The sequence below is a fragment of the Pleurodeles waltl genome, chromosome 11 (assembly GCF_031143425.1).
Source record: "Pleurodeles waltl isolate 20211129_DDA chromosome 11, aPleWal1.hap1.20221129, whole genome shotgun sequence".
NCBI classification, from domain to species: domain Eukaryota; kingdom Metazoa; phylum Chordata; class Amphibia; order Caudata; family Salamandridae; genus Pleurodeles; species Pleurodeles waltl.
The window spans coordinates 385,388,627-385,405,324 of NC_090450.1; the positions used below are offsets into that span (position 1 = coordinate 385,388,627).

General features: G+C 47.0%; 1 protein-coding gene across 1 annotated transcript in view; it reads left to right on the forward strand.

Annotated features, from left to right (window-relative positions):
* The window catches only part of KLHL6 (kelch like family member 6), a 1,417,570-nt gene that overhangs the window by 1,381,642 nt on the left and 19,230 nt on the right, over positions 1–16,698 (forward strand). The gene's annotated exons all lie outside the window — the stretch shown is intronic.

The window sequence follows — 16,698 nt, forward strand, 5'->3', positions numbered from 1 at the left end:
TCCCTCATTATATCCAGACTGAGCACACAAAGATTGTCACTAATTACAGCATAGAGAAATTATGTTGCAATGGTTGCAACATTCTAATCTATCAGCTGTAAAAGAGCATCTCTCTCTCCTCTCTGATGACATGGATTTACAATATTTCTTGTTAGATCCAGGGTCACTATGCTCCAAAGGATTCTTGTATGCCATTTACAATGAAATATGTGAGCTTTCGCAGATGGAAGCTGCCACACGTTTAAGGCAAATAGACTAGGCTAATTTAGACAAAGCATTGGCTGTTGTTGATAACGGAATTAATGCACTGTCTACTCGTATTTACATGTCAAACAACATTGTGTACTCTGCAATTGACCTCATACAGAATGACATGTCTTTTTTACTGCATGGACAGAGTCAGCTTAGATCAAGAATGAAGTTGAGTTGGGCTTTGCAGGTGCTGAATTTGAACTGTGTGCCCTGGAAGCATGTGACCTCAACAGAGTTGTTTTTATCTTTTAATAAAACACAAAAACAGCAAACAATGGCATAAGGTGATGCAACATACACCACGCTTAACATAGATAATTTAGAAAAGTTGCCTTTTCTAAGTGTCCAAAACATCATTAGCAGTATGGCTAATACATGGCGCTATCTCTCTGGCAATTTTTGCGTTTCAGCTTACATTATGTCTGAAACATTTTCCAGTAGGCACATTTGAGGCTTTAGGGGACATTTTTACACACAAAGTGTGGGAATTACCTTTCATTTTCAAATGGATGAGCGGGGAAAAGAATGTTTTTCTTAGTGGTAGTGATTGTGAAACTTCTGTAAAGGCACTCAATGATTTGTAAACAGGTGACATTGCATAGGGTATGTAATGCCTCCATGGTCAATTTGGCATGTTACTTGAAGGGAGTTCCCGTCCTGCAGATCCGTCCAGTGTTTCAGTTACTTTCTAACAGAAGTTATTTTATGCTGAATGATCAAGGCTGTTGTGGAATGAGAGAAGGTGTCCCATATGTGGGTTTTTTTCTCAGATAGTGACCTGCTGTGGCAATGTACTTCCCTCCAACGCATGAGATTAGAGTAGTGAGATTGTGGCCTTCCATTCCCACCAATAATGTTAACTTTGACAAGTTGAGCAGACTAAAAATACTATTGTTCCAGAAACACCTGATGCTTACACCTGTCCATGAAACATTTGAATTGCAAGTTGCAAGGTCATCCTCTGAAATACATTAACTTTTAAACACAAAGGTGGTTATTATGACATTGGCGGTGATTGATAAAGTGGCAGTAATTACAGACAAATTAAGACCATGGCGGTGATCACTCCCATAGACAGCCAATGTACCACACAATCTTCCAGGGCGCTAACACCACTCACTACGGTGGTAGCCATCAACAGCCAGGCAGAAGACAAGGTACCGCCCACCATATCATTACACAGCAAACCGCCACGATTTCTGGGGCAGTACCAACGCCACTAAAAGCCTGACAGAAACACAACACAGAAGACCAAATACTCACCATCAAAGTCACAGAGAAGATCAACGCCGCCATGGAACCGGAAATTCCCATTGCTTTTCTACACCATGCTCCACCTGGAAAACCAACGCCGAGGAAGATGACGATGGTGAGTACAGCCACCTAGCACACAAGTGAGGGAGGGAGGAAAAGGAGAGTGACACACAGACATGCACAACACACACCATTCGCACACACACACCATACACACAACCTGCTGCAGACAAAAAACAGTCTCATAGGACACAGTTCATAATAATGCAAGGACAAAAGTAAGGCAGAATTGAAAATGTATTTGCATGCCAACAACCACCATAAGTACCGAATTGATAGAAAATATACATGAAATGTTTTCCAGAAAGGGACAATGCCCAGTCCAAATTACAAAAGGCCCACATGGCCAAAAGGCACCGTCCAAGCCACAACTTGATCATGACATTCTCTGCACCAAACTGTAGAGGGGCAACATGTTGGAAGTGGGTAGGCACCTCAGGGGGAAGGCAGGTGGGTGGCACCTCAGCTGAAGTGGGGAACTTGCCCACTGGTTCTGGCGGAGGCTCCATGCCCATTTCTCTTTGCTGGGGAGTGCAAGGTCACAGTCTCTGAGGTGGGGAACTCGCCCACTGCTTCTGAAGGGGGCTCCATGCCCACTTCCCAATGCTGGGGAGTGCAAGGTCTCAGTCTCTGAGGTGGGGAACTTGCCCACTGGTACTGGAGGGGGCTCCTTGCACAACAGTCCCTGAAGTGTGGCCTACATGCCCTCTGCTGGAGGTGAGGGTTGCATTGTCTCTGCTGGCGGAGGAGTCCCCTAGGCAGCCTCTGCTGGAGGTGAGGGACGCATTGTCTCTGCTGTGGGAGGAGTCCCCTGGGCAGCCTCTGCTGGGGGAGGTGTCCCTTGGGCAGCCTCTGCTGATGGTGAGGGCTGCTGTGTCACAGCTGGAGGTGAGGGCTTCTTGCCTTTCATTGGTGGTTGAGTGGGAACCGCTCCTTTCATTGGTGGTTGAGTGAAAACCGTTCCTGTCATTGGTGGTTGAGTGGGAACCTTTCCCTTCCTTGCTGCTACAGTGGGATCCTTCTCTTTCCTGGCTGGTGGAGTGGGATCCTTCTCTTTCCTGGCTGGTGGAGTAAGATCCTTCCCTTTTCTGGCTGGTGGAGTGGGATCCTTCACTTTCTTGCCTCCCCGACTAGGAGGTGCCTCCACTGTTCCTGTGGACTGTTTGGCTGAGGTGCTGGGCTTGGTTGATGTGACCCTGCCTTTACGGGCAGGAGGGGGGTGGGAGGGGGAGGGAAGAGGTCAAGTTGGGCGAGGAAAAGCTTCTTAGGGACGGTGGGGTGGGATGAGGGTGCAGGGATGGGAGTGGAGGTTGAGGGAGTGGTTGTTGGAAGTGTATGTCTGTTGGACTTGGGTGCAGGTGCATGGGCAATGTGCTTATGTGAGATGGATGGCTGTTGGGTGTCTGAGTGCGTGCGTTTGTGTCCCTTAGGAGGGAGGGGACAGACAGGGTGGGCGAGGACACAGGGGACGCGTGAATGGATGTTGTGGAGGTGTCTGCTAGTGAGGTGTGTGTTCTGATTGGTGTGGGGATGGTGGTGCTGGCTATTGAAGCAGTGCATGCAGGTGTGAGTGCGGATGTGACTGTGAGGGAGGAGGAGGAGGGGGAGACATTGAAGGCAATAGATGTTGTTGTGTGTGCAACTGTCTGTTGTTTGTGCAAGTGCTTGTCGCCTCAAGTGTGCTGCCTGTAATTGACTGTGCTACTCTTGTGTGATATTTTGTGTGCATGCTTGTCTGTATGTGTGCATGGAATGAGTTGGGGTTGAGGAGACTGGGAAGTGGTAGCTGGAGGGGGGATGGTAGGAACAGGGACAGTGGCTGCCATCAGAGAAGAGGCCAGAGCGTGAAACGATATCTGTTGGGATGCCAATCTCCAGTGGATGTCCTCCAGGAATGCATTGCATTGCTGCATCTTGGATGCCAGGCCCTGGATGGCATTCACTATGGTTGACTGCCCTACAAAGATGGTTCTCAGGAGGTCAATAGCCTCCTCACTCAGGGCAGCAGGGCTGACTGAGGCAGTGCCTGAGGTGCCTGGAGCCATGGAGATGCCCACCTTCCTGGGTGAGCGGGCACGGGCAACTCGGTGAGGGGCAACTAGGAGGATGGTGCTGGTACTGGGGTGGCAGCTGTAACTGGAGCTGGGGTGGTTCCTGAGGTGTCCGCCACCACCAGGGAGCCCCCATCGGAGGAGGAATCGGAGTCAGTGTTATCACTTCCTGTCTCCGCTGTGGTGCTTCCCTCGCCCTCCATCCCACTGGTTCCCTCCGCGTCGGTGGACTCTGCCTCCTGGGTTCTGGGGGATTTAGCTCCGTCTGTTGCCTGTGACCCTGCTCCTCCACCAGATGATGCTAATGCATGCATGGACAGGATGACAGAAGAAAAAATGGGGGGAGAGAAAGGGAATACTGGGTCAATTACAGCACCAACACCACAGTTGGCATACACAGTACCATCACACACAGGGTTCAGGATTGAGTACCATGCACCACACTGGCAATCAATTGGCTAGGTGCCACAGCAAGATGAGGGCCAAATCCCGCCAACTGCAGCCCTCCTGGGATCCACTAAGCCCTGTCTGACATGGAAAATTTCCTATTCACCCATTGCCCTTGAGCTGGGTCACGCTGCAATGTCTGACCTGGCATTCAGGAGCACCCACTGACTCACACTCACCACCTGGATCCCATGCCACCTACCAATGATTGTAGTTACACCCACTGCACTCACCCCCTTTTGGCTGCTGTGATACCCTCAAGCGCCCATCTAGATCTGGGTAGGCCACAGCCAGTATGTGGGCCATCAGGGGGGTCAGATTCCAAAGGGCACCCCTTCCTCCTTGGGAGGCCATCCACAGCTGAGCCTGCATGGTCTTCCGTGCCCAGTGTCTCAGGTCGTCCCGCCTACTGTAGACCCCCAGGGTCTGCACGTCCTTGACCATAATCCCTTCTTCTGATGGACACTGCCCTGCAGAGGTAATACAGACGGGAAGACACCATTACACATACAGTCCAGCCTGTCACACATATGGCCCACAAACCTCATTTCCTTCTCCATTGGCACACACATCACCCGGCGCCCACCATGTATACTACCACCCCCTCATAAGACACGATGCTTGCACACACATCTCCATGCAACCTTGCCACATGCATCGTACCAAAGGTGTACTCACCTGTTGGTCTCGAGGCCCATACAGCAGTCCATACTGGGGTAGGATCCCATCCTCACCAAATGCTCCAATTCCTCTGAAGTGAAGGCAGGGGCCCTTTCCCTGGTCACACGGGCCATGGTAGGTTCCAGACACAGGTCACAGCAGCACTTGCAGTGTAGGTGTTGTCCTGTGGAAAGTCAGGAATCAAGTGAGGATTTAAATAGAAAATGGCAGTTACTTCCATGGCGGTGTACACCGTCACCGCCGCCGATGATCCCCATTGGCCACTGTACTCCATAGAGCCCCATGTTAGCCAATGAGGAATTGCACAGCGGTGTGAGCCCACCTTCCACCTGTCCCTAGATACAGGACAGGCGGTCGCCATTTAATGGTGGTGGACAACATTCAGATAATCCATAAATGCGTCATTGCTAAAGATTGCACGTACACTGACATTACCACTGTTCCTGTGTTGTGCAGCCATTTTAGTTATAGTTTCATACACATTATTTTAGCAAACTAGGCCTGCCGCTGTGCACTTTCATCTAGACATATTTTATTTAGCTTTGTTTATTATTTTAACGATAGCCACATTTTGCGGTCTTGTTTTATTTCTCTCTATCAGCTGTTCTTTGCCTAGGTCAGCACTGCGTTTTTAATTTTAAACAAGACATTTCTTTCACTCTGTGCTTTTCTCAAGGCTGCAGTAAGACAGGTTGCCGGCAAACGTGGTAAAGCTTTGTCTCTAGTGTTCATAGAAACATGCACACTCTTACGTAGGAATCCTTTCTTAGAACATCAGCTGTTTTATTTTAAAAATACTACTTTGCCCCATGTACGTTAGAGGGAGATTCCAGCCAGATGACCACGACTGTATGCTGATTGCTGAACGCTTCGCTACAGCTGCTTATTTAGACTACAGGCGTCTTGCTCAGGTATGAGGGATGATGACTTCCCAGGGGAACCTGAAGGGCAGAATTAGAGCTTAACATGCTGTGCTCTAACGGAGCCTAGGTAGGAATTATTTTTATGATTCTAGTAACAATATGGTAGCGTTATTTTTATGCTTTACTCTCCTCATCACTATTTTAATCCTGTCATGCTTCATCGTCCTAGTTATTGCAGTACATGCTTTATTATCTTAGATGCAGTTGCTTCATTAAAACCTTATTGAAACATATACTGCCTCTGATTGTCCTTGTATATGTGAGATTAATGTAACTGAGAGAAAAGGATGCAATATAAGTGACCACGATTTCCCTGAGGAGTCAATTGTGTCATGCGCTCGGCTGCCCTATCATCCCTGCTCTTGAGTAAAGATGAGGAACTGCTAGTTAGCCGGAGCAAAACCTGGGTTAGGCCGACAGGTGTCACCTGTAGTGGGTTCTGACTCAGTTTCCCACAGTGCAAGTGATTCTGCTGCCCCAAATCCAGTAGTCTCATTAGAATAATGAGAGCCTACGTGACATGGTGCCGCCAACATTTGGTCAGGCTCTAATTTTCGGGTCCTCCTGAGTATCTCTGTCTCACTACATACAAAGACACCTCAGTACTATATACGGAGACGTCTGTGGTATTGAGGATTTTCCTCCTCAGGTAAGTAGGGAGTACCTAACTAATGCTGTAGGTTGTTCAAGCTTGAACTCTAAAAGGATAATCCCCATTTGGTGTGCTTGTCTCTAAACAGAATTTATCATTCGTTATGGAGAATCCGCAACAGGTAGCAATTGCAGTTAATAGGCGACCACCCCTTACTGCACATTTATTGACACACGGCCTAACGGCCCAGGGGGTCCAGTCACATTTGTTGTTGAGGCTCATCCAGCCTATAGAACAGAAATGTTTTATTATTGGTTCACATTTCCGGCAGTTGATGGGAACACAAATTCATTTCATCACTATACACCTGCAAATATACCTGCACAATACAGAGCATATGCATATGTAGAAGTACCTCTACCCCATACAATTCTACATGTTAGGTTAGGTCCTCTAAGTAATGATGGTACTACCTGGCCTATATTGGCCACATATAAACCTAATCCCGCTACAACGAACCTAACAGCAGCTGAAGTCCATTGTTTATATGCTGAGCTTACGGCCATATACAGACGATTAGTACAGTTTGTAATGCAAACATTAAATAAATACAAACCCATCACGTGCTGCTCCGGCGCAACCACATGCACTAATGCCAGGTATTAATCCGGCAACTGTACATTGGATCATGGGTAAAGTACCCGTCAAATGAGAAGAAATTCCATTTTGGTTTGCTCAAAAAATAAACACACTGGAAGCAGTATTTCCCCATTCAGGACCTCAGGATAAGGATTGAATATTAACTATGTGTTTTTGGGATGGCACTATATATAACTGCAGTGCATGGGGCACGTTATTTGCCACACTCTATACTACTGCACACTGTACACCGACACTTGCCAATTTTACCGGAAGTGTTGAAACAAGTTCAAGACGAATACAGGGCTGTCCCGGCTCTGGACTTGGGGATGCAACTAATGGGCAATTTTGCCACAGTATAATATATTAAGTAACCTTAAAGGGGAAGCAGTTGCACTAGCAGTGCGCATGCAGCTCTGGGATGTTCCTCCCCAGGATCAGGAACATGAGCTGCCAAAGATTACCGCAGAGACCTACTCTAGCATTGGTCAAGATAGTCTAGGGGCCAGACCAACAAAACCACAATTTCAGGGCGAAGAACTGAGTACTTGTAACCGAGACAGGAATCACAACGCTCTACAGACATTTTTGTTAAAAAAGAAGAGAAACTTCCCAAACAAAAACTCCAATTCAAAAAGAAAAAAGTGGCAGCAGTTGCAGTTCGTCATGCCACTCAAGAAGAGGGCTCTATTGAAGAACAAGAAGTGGGCATTAGTGGTATTAGACAGTGAGGAAGAGGTCATAATAGTTCACCGGGATCTTCTAGAGCATCTGGAGGTGAAAGTAACTGATGACTTCCTGCAAGTGGAAACTGTGGACATGCGTGTCTCCACGCCTGATAGGGTGTACAAAATAAAGTTACAGTTAGAAGGAGACATTGTACGCACAACAGACGCAATCTTTTGGGACCACGTCGTAAATATATATGATAGTCTACGGGCCGAAAGTGATTGCCCACCTGAATTTGTCCATACTTGCCCACATGGGGAAGATGTTATCAAACCTTCTTTCTCGCCCATTGTTCCTGATGAGCTCGCAGAATCCTATGCCATCAATTGGGTATTGGCGCAGGAACCCACGTTATATCGCAACCACGTAGCGTGGGATAAATTCATGTAACTCCTATTAAAAATCAACCCCAACCACAACCCCAGTATCCAATAAAATATGATGCTAAAGCACCCATGAGGGAAATCCTCACACAACTAGAGTACCAGGGCGTAATCGAACCCTGTGTCTCACCAATGAATAATCCTTTATTCCCAGTAGCTAAACTGGACATTCGTATAGAATAGTCTTAGACTACAGACACTTAACAGTCATAAACGCACATACGCTATACAAAACACACATAGCACAGCACTCATGAACAACACAGTGCGCAAAAAATATAAAACAACACTGGGCATTTCCAATGGATTCTTCTGCCAAAATATAGCACCTGAGAGTAGAGACTAACAAGTTTCAGCGCGCTAGGCTCCCAGAAACAATTCTGTTGTTTACCCCAGGGGTACAAAAACAGTCCAGGACTCTTTGTGGCTCTTGTGACTTCAATATTGCATGACATTGACCCTGAAGCATTGTCTTATGTACATGATGTCTATCTCACGGATGATGAATTACTGCAACATCTAAGATGGGTATCCCGCATTGTTGTAGGATTGGACAAATATGGCTATAAATTCAATTAAAAAAAAAAGAAAAATAGCCTTCCTTAGTGTCCTGTTTCTGGGATACGAATTAACAATTGAAGGAAAGAGCCTAGCGCCACAATTCTTGGAAAAATGCACACAGCTACAACCTACAAATACAATTAAAAAACTCCAGTCCCTATTGGGTTTCCTAACTTTTTTTCAGAATTTACATTCCTGATTACGCATCATGCATAAAACCTTTAGATGACTTAATACGTCCTGACTTTTCCAGTAAATTTTGGACAGTCGAACACACATTCTCAGAGCGTTGCAAACAGACATGCTTGCAGCACAACACTTACACACAAGGGACAACAAAAGACAACTGGTCATCACAGTAATTGCTGGTGCCATTGGTTTCACCTACGTAACTTTCAATGAGGGTGAGACAGTACCGATAAAATACAAATCACATTTGTATTCAGCAGCAGAACAACGCTTTGCACCCACTGAGATAATTCTCACTGCTGTTTAGATGGCTGTTATTAAAGAAAGACCCCTGGCCCAGGGAAAGCTCATTGTCGCATTTCCAATCCTAGTCCTTGAGACTATTACCAAAGCCAGCGTTCCAAATGCTAAAGCGATACATCCACATTGGATTCAAAGGGCAACAACTTTGACAGCCACCGATGTAGACTACATTTTCGACCCTAAGTTACAAACTCAATAATTTTTGCAATCTGAACTAGAATACCCAGTTCCAGCAAATACACTGCCTATTGATCAATATCAAAGAGTCATGGACACTGATGACTCAGCACAACCTGCAATAGGCACAAAACATCAATACTCCGCTGCTTGTGCAGTCGTGAGTGGTTACATGGAGGATCACACATTTTGTCTCCAACATACATTCACGCAAACCCTAGGGGATTGCACCACACAATTAGCAGAGCTAAAGGCTCTGGTGATGGCACTGGAACATACGGCTCTTGCACAGCTAACATTGATTGTTTGCAATTCGAACTATTGTGTCCAGTCCTTCAGCGAATACCTGAACCACTGGCGCCAGAATGGGTTGAGAGATTCTAATGGCAACACCATCAAACATAGACTTCTGTGGGGGAAAGTAGCGTGTCTGAAGGAAATGCTACAGAACATCAATGTTGTAAATACACTGGACACCAGCGCATTGGAATACATGTTGCCGGAAATACTCTGGCTGATGAAGCAGCCAAATCAGTAGTCGCTATGGCTGCTGTTGCTGCAGTAACCCGTTCTGGAACGAAACCGGCCAATGACATTTGGGCTGCCGTGAAAGCTACGGCTGCAGGCAGACCCTATCCAAAGGCTTTCTTGATGCTGAAGTAAAGATACCATGCAAGGGTGTTCGAGTATTCAGTCAGTCAGTCAAATAACTTTATTCGGCAATTGCCATAAAAGTACAAACCAAGACACATTTCCCAATCTATAAATAGTAAAATAAAACTTTAAAACCATTACTGGAAGCACCAGATGAACATCCAATCTAAAACCCCTTAACATACATAGATAAATATCCTAGACATGATTAAAAATCACAAAGTCAGAAAAGTACAAATGTTAGCGTTAAAAAGATATACTAATATATTCGAGTAATTCCCAATAGAGACATAAGACCAGAGTTGATTAAAGCAGCGCATGAGTGGGTTGCATCTGCCCATGCTGGTGTGGCGGCTACAATATCATTATTGCATGCACGTTATTGGTGGCCAGGTCTATACAAACAGACCCTGCAGTATGTCCTTTGTTGTGACATCTGCCAACAATTTAAGGGTTCCACCGTCAAACGCCCACCGCAGACACCCCTCTTAATTTCCAACAAACTGTTACAATGTGTGTTCTTGGACTATTGTAGTCCCCTAACACCTGACAGTGCATACAAATATATTTTAGTCACTGTTGACTCTTGCTCCAGATTTCTATCGGTATGGCCACAACGCTCGGCTGACGTTCAGACTGCTATTAAAGATTTGCAAGTCTTTATCTGCACATATGCAGTTGTGGCTTTCCACTCGGACAAGGGCCCTGCTTTTGCCTCAAGGGCATTCAGGGACGCCATGGCTTCGTTAGGGGTCCAACTCCATTACTTATCTCCATTTCATCCCAAGGGAAATGGTGTTGTGGAGTGTGAGAAAACAGGGCTGATTGCAGAGGCCCCATAACTTTTTGCCCTAATTTTCCTCTTTTTGCTGGTGTTTTCCTGACTTTGATGGTGCCCTGGGTACTGCTAACCAGTCCCAGGGCCTGTGCTCTGTGTAAAATGGATATGCAAATTAGGCTAATTATAATTGGCTAAGTTAACCTACCTATAAGTCCCTAGTATATGGTAGGGCATGTAGGTTTAGGGACCACAGCATAGGTGGTGCACACCTAGGTGCATTGCTGAGGTGCCCAGTGTCATTTTAAAAGCAAGCCTGCCTTGCTGGCTGCTTTTAAATTAAAGTTATATGCAAATTCGACTTTGGAATTAAAGGTACTTCCAAAGTCTTAAACTACCTTATTTGTACATATAAGTCACCCCTAAGGTGTGCCCTATGTGCCCCTAGGGCTGGGTGCCATGTAACTATAAGCAGGGACTTTATAAAAATAGATTTATAAGCCCTGGTGAGGTAAAAACAGCCAAATTCGTTTTTCCCTAATTGAAGTAAATGGCCTTCATAGGCTAGAATGGGCAGACTTTATTTTAAATTTTAAAGTCTCCTTAAATGTTACATACCAAGAATTTGGTATCAAATTAATTGTTGTAATAAATCCCACAACTTCCAGTTGTTGGATTTAATATAACTTGTTCAGGTAAAAAGTTTAGACTTTACCTAAAAAGTTGCCAATTTCAGCTCTGCATTGTTTTTGCTGCTGTGCTCTGATTGGCCAGCCTGCAGCAGCTTCTGCCAGGCTGCCTTGATGAGGTGTGAAGTGGCCAGGCTTCACACAAAGGAATGTGCTTGGGGGAGAGAATCTCCCCTCAGCAGATGGTGAGGCAGGAAGGGGGAGGGCTGCCAAACTGGTCTTCAAAGGCAGAGAAGGACATTTGCAGCACCCAGCAACACCCCCACATCCTGCAACCCCAGACAGCTAGGTGCCCCCTTGATTAGATTAGGAGAGGGCAGGAGAGGGGTGTGTTTATGATTTTTAGCCACACCAGTGGGTGGGCTCAGCCAGATGTAACCTCCAAAAATCAGATTCATCCATGTTGGATTTTTAGAGACTGTTGCCTTCTGGGATGGATTTTTGCCACACTTCCCAGGAAGTGGTCATCACAGGGGGACGACCCTGTCCCTGATTGGAGAACCAGGGCCCCCCTGCTTTTCACCCAGGAGCAAGGATAAAACTGGCAGACCTGCACCCACACCTCAGATGCCCACCAAATTTCAAGAAGAAAGAACTTAAGGAGAAGAAGGACTGCCCTGCTGGACCCCTGGCCTGCACCTGGAACCTGCACTCAGAAGGACTGCACCAGCTGCACACTTGGGCTTCACCACAAGAAGGACTTTGCCTGGCTTCAACTGGTTCAAGGAGGGACTCCCTGTTTGCTACAGGTGAAAAATTGCTAACCAGAGTCCCCTGCACCAACTCCTGAAGAAAGCGACCAGCTGACCACTGTCCAGTGGCCAAAAAGGAGTTTGCGCCAGGTGCATTCTGGGAGTTGAAGTCCGCACCCCCCAAGGACCATCACAGAACTTCTGGACCCTTGGGGTGAGCTGTGGACCCCAAAAGAACCTTAAAAGAACATCTGGGTGAAGCCCCAGAAGTTTGGAAAAGATTTGAGAATTTTTGGAAAAAAGCTCCAGAGAGGGACCGACCCGCCGCGGAAATTCTAGCCGGCTTGCCTCAACCGCGACCCGACCTGACTTCGTGGTTCGTCCCGGTAAAGAAAAACATCCAAAAAAGAGACTAAGGGCCTGATTCTAACTTTGGAGGACGGTGTTAAACCGTCCCAAAAGTGGCGGATATACCACCTACCGTATTACGAGTCCATTATATCCTATGGAACTCGTAATACGGTAGGTGGTATATCCGCCACTTTTGGGACGGTTTAACACCGTCCTCCAAAGTTAGAATCAGGCCCTAAGTCCGAAGGTAAAAAGTTGACCGGGACCTCCCAGCCATCGTATCCGAGAAGGGCTCCATGGACGTCGGATCAAGATCCAGGTTTACCCCGGTCGAAGGATTTTCATCTCGAAAAAACGACTAAGTCCGAAGGTAAAAGTCTCCACCGAGGAAACCCACATCGCGTATCCGGACAAGGGCTCCAGGAGGTCGGATTCAACTGGCAGGTTCGTCCCGGTGAAGAAAAACTTCAAAATAAAGACTAAGTCAGAAGGTAACTTTTTAACCGAGGCCTCCCGCGACCTGTAGCCGAGCAGGGCTCCATCGCGGTCGGCCTGAAAGTTTGACTTTGCCCCGGTCGAGGTGCAACCAGATGACCCAATTGGCGCTTTTTGTTTCTAAGCGCTAGAAAAGTAATAATCTTTAAAAATTCATATCTCCGGTTCCCCTGAACCGATTTTAATCGTTTTTGTGTCATTTTAAAGATAAAAATATAAACTATTTTTATAAATTGGTTTTGGATTTTTAAGCTGTTTCCTGTGTTTTATTTAATTACTGTTTTGTGATATTTGAATGCTTTACACTTTGTCTCCTAAGTTAAGCCTTGACGCTCGTTGCCAAGCTACCAAGGGTTGAGCTGGGATTAATTTACTGAGACCTAACTGTACCTAGGTGGAGGTTAGTGGCTTGTTGCTAGGTGTAGGTACCTACCTGCCCTACCAATAACCCATTTTCCAACATAATTGGAAGCAGCGACGGGATCCTGTACTTGTGTTCAATATCACGTTACAGTTTTAGGTAAAACAAATTAAAAATCCTTTAAATTGTCCTAGTGCAAAAATTGTTTTTAATTTTTAATTTGGATTAATTTCAATTATTGAATTTTTGTAATTTTTCTAAATTCTTATTTCCAATTTTTGCAAAAAGTTTTTGTTGACACAAAACTAGGGAACCATGGAGCTTGATCTGGCTAGCCTATCCACACTGACAGTAGTCCAGCTTAGGGGGTTGTGTGTTGAAAGAGGGTTGCCTGCAACCACTGATCTCAGGAAGCAAATCCTGATCACATCCCTGACAGCATGGGCTGAGGCCCAAGAGGTAGAGTCAGAAGAAGCTCCAGAGGAGGGAGAAAGAAGGGAGGATGCAAGCTCTAACCACTCAGGGGAGGGAAGGCATCTGACCCTAAGTGAGGACGAGGAAGAACGGTCCTCAGTAAATACAGTCACTAGGGGCAGACCCAAAGCTAGTGGTGGGAAGGGGGTCCTTTCAGGAGGAGAGAACCCATCCATCAGAGAAAGAGAGCTGGAGGCCCAGCTAGCATACATAGCTTTGGAAGCAGAGAAGCTGGCCCTAGAAAAGAAAAAGTGGGCATACAAAGAGAAAAGGGATGGAAGCAGCGATAAAGAAGCTGAGGTGTCCATGGGTGGGGGAGTTTGCCCCAGATTACCCAAGGGGGTAGTTCCTGCTTATGTAGAGGGGGATGACATAGATAAGTGGCTGGGGGCCTTTGAGAGGGCACTCCAAATGAGAAGGGTTAGGCCTCAATACTGGGGTTCCCTTTTGTGTGAGTTGGTCCCCAACTCAGGGAGGGATAGGCTTCTGACCTTAAGGGGGGAGGAGGCAGATTCATACCCTAGTATGAAGAGGTGCTTAGCCAAGAAGTTTGGTCTGACCCCAGAGCAATATAGAATGAAGTTCAGGGACACCCAGAAGGTCAGTACCCAGTCTTGGGTTGACTTTGTGGACATTTCACTAAAGGCACTAGAGGGCTGGATTATTGGTAACAAAGTAGATACTTATGAGGGGTTATACAATCTGATCATGAGAGAGCACATCTTGACCAATTGTATCCAAGAAAGGTTACGCCAGCATCTAGTGGACTCTAAGCAGACCAACCCTAGAGAGCTAGGGGAGGCAGCTGATGAGTGGTTGAGAACCAGGGTGGTTGTCAAGTCCCAGGGGGGAGACTCCAAGAAGGGGGGGGACAGGTCCCCAAAAACCTAAGGAGGGAGGTGGTAAGCCCACCACAGAGACTCCCTCTGTACCCCAGAACCCTAAGAAGGAGGAGAGTAAATCCCACTCCCACTCTGACAAGCAGAGACAGGGAGACCCAGGGTTAAAAAAGCTCTTGGACAGTAGGGCTTGCTTTGACTGTCAGCAGACAGGTCACTTCAGAGGAGATGCAGCCTGTCCAAAGAAGGTGGTTAGCATTGGGCTGTCCAGTGTAGCCATGGAGGAGGATTCCTCAGATGATGAAGTCCTCTTAGCATTGAGCTGGGAGACAGGACCAGATGGTAAGCTGGTGATCCCTGAGGGTGGAAGTAGGCACTTCCACCCCATTCAGGTGAATGGGATCCCTACCACTGGCCTGAGAGACACCTGTGCCAGTCACACTATAGTGAGTGACCGGTTAGTGACCCCAGACATGTATGTCCCAGGAAAGACAAAGAAAGTCAGGATAGCCACAGGGGAGGTCACCTCCAAACCTGTAGCCATAGTGCCCCTAGAGAGGGAGGGTATCCTTGACTGGGATAGGGTGGTAGTCAGTGCTGACCTTCCCCTAGATTGTATCCTGGGCAATGACCTCCCAGAGGTGAGTCTGGTCACAGATGGGGTGGTCGCCCAGGGTGCCCCCCCAACCCAAAGTCCTGGGGAGTCAGTCCCTACAGTTAGGAGACAGGGGTTCCCAAGAAAAGGAAAGAAGAAAAGGAAGGGTAGGCCACTCTTAAAGAGAGTTCCAGGGAGCCAAGGGCCTTCTGCCCCAGTAGGGGGGGAGCCCAGAGTTGGCACTGGTGAGGCCTCACCTGACCCCAAGGAAGTCCTGAGTAGTCAGGCAGCTGTCCAGATGCAAGGTGTTGCCCCTGCACTGACAGAAGGGAGAGTGGAAGGAGGGTGTCTGCCACAGGAGGTGGTAGCCCCCCACTCTAGACAGCAAGAGGGGTGCCAGGACCCCAAAGTTGCCCCTAAAGCAGCTCAGCCACCTGTCAGTGGAGAGCTTAGGGTGTGGTTCTGGGTACTGACAGCTGTCAGTAGCCTCTGCTGGGTGCTAGCCTTCCTGGCAGCACTGTACTTGGCCTGGGAGGCAGACCCCAGGGCCAATAGCAAAGTAGGCCCCCTGACCCTATTGGTCATGGTGGGGTTGCTCAAGTGTTGGGTGACCTCTTTGGGTAAGCTAGGTGTTGCCCTAGCAAAGTTTGGAGTAGGGGAGGTGGGCACCTCACTACCCAAGTTGGCAGAGAGAAAGGAGGAAGACCCCCCTAGAGGGAAGTTTCAGTTTGAGTTGGGTACTTGTACTGTTGTGAAGGCTTCACTACCCATAGGGAGTGACCCTGACAGGAGGATATAAGGCAGAGTAGGCCCTGCAAAGGGACAGCCAGTTTTCTTCACTGTCTTCCTCGCCTAACAAGCCAGGAAGACTCTCCCAGGGTTGGGCTGAGTCTCCTGGGCGTGTGGGCTGGGGGGGGGTTGTGTGAGAAAACAGGGCTGATTGCAGAGGCCCCATAACTTTTTGCCCTCATTTTCCTCTTTTTGTTGGTGTTTTCCTGACTTTGATGGTGCCCTGGGTACTGCTAACCAGTCCCAGGGCCTGTGCTCTGTGTAAAATGGATATGCAAATTAGGCTAATTATAATTGGCTAAGTTAACCTACCTATAAGTCCCTAGTATATGGTAGGGCATGTAGGTTTAGGGACCACAGCATAGGTGGTGCACACCTAGGTGCATTGCTGAGGTGCCCAGTGTCATTTTAAAAGCAAGCCTGCCTTGCTGGCTGCTTTTAAATTAAAGTTATATGCAAATTCGACTTTGGAATTAAAGGTACTTCCAAAGTCTTAAACTACCTTATTTTTACATATAAGTCACCCCTAAGGTGTGCCCTATGTGCCCCTAGGGCTGGGTGCCATGTAACTATAAGCAGGGACTTTATAAAAATAGATTTATAAGCCCTGGTGAGGTAAAAACAGCCAAATTCGTTTTTCCCTAATTGAAGTAAATGGCCTTCATAGGCTAGAATGGGCAGACTTTATTTTAAATTTTAAAGTCTCCTTAAATGTTACATACCAAGAATTTGGTATCAAA